Source organism: Carlito syrichta, unplaced genomic scaffold (genome assembly GCF_000164805.1).
Source record: "Carlito syrichta isolate Samal-C Ts95f unplaced genomic scaffold, Tarsius_syrichta-2.0.1 Scaffold312825, whole genome shotgun sequence".
Taxonomy (NCBI): Eukaryota; Metazoa; Chordata; class Mammalia; order Primates; family Tarsiidae; genus Carlito; species Carlito syrichta.
In genome coordinates this window covers 1-851 of record NW_007256921.1, presented here as the reverse complement: position 1 = coordinate 851, position 851 = coordinate 1, and positions in this window count along the sequence as shown.

Genomic DNA, 851 nt, shown 5'->3' with positions numbered 1-851 from the left:
CAAAGGGGGAACTCATAGGAAAGATCATAAAGGATCCTGAGAAAGTTCCATTTTTGGGATATGCTGGCAGATGTAACAGGAGCTGCTGCCAAAATTCTGTCTAGAAATATATTCTTATCAGCCAGGCTCAGTAAATTAGCCTGTAATCCCAGCAATTTGGGAGGCCAAGGCAAGTGCACTGCCTGAGCCTGCAGGTTCAAGACTAACCCAGGCAACCTGGCGAGACCTCATTCAACAATAAATAAAAAATCAGTTGGGAGTGGTAGCGCCAGTAGTTTTGGCTACTTGGAAGACTGAAATGGAAGGATTGCCAGAGCCTAGTAGGTCAACCCAGGGGTGGCCTGGATGACTGACTGAGACTCCAACTCAGAAAATATATATATATTCTTATCTAATTTATGGAACAAATATATTCATCTGCAAGGGCAAGAACAACAAATCTGCTGTTTTAGGGCACTAGAAGGCACTCATAGCAGTTAGAGGAAGAAAAGCAGCATAGAAACATAGAAGAAGCAGGAAGAGGCATAGAAGAGGCAGGAATACCTGGTAGGCCCAAGTATAGGGAGAAGAGATAAAGTAGCACTTGTGATAACCACACCTTCAAACTTGAGGACACAGTAATTTCAACAACAGCTAAACTCGCATTTTCTCAAATGCACATGGAAAGTTCATCAAAATAGAATGCATTCTTAGCTGTTAGACAAATCTTCACAAATACACAACAGAAATCATACAAAAGATGTTCTTGAGCTACAGAGAAATTATACTAGAAATTAATAAACACTTTTTTACTTGGAGAAATACAAATATTTATAAATGGTATTCTTCTAATTTGCCCATGGGTGAAAGAA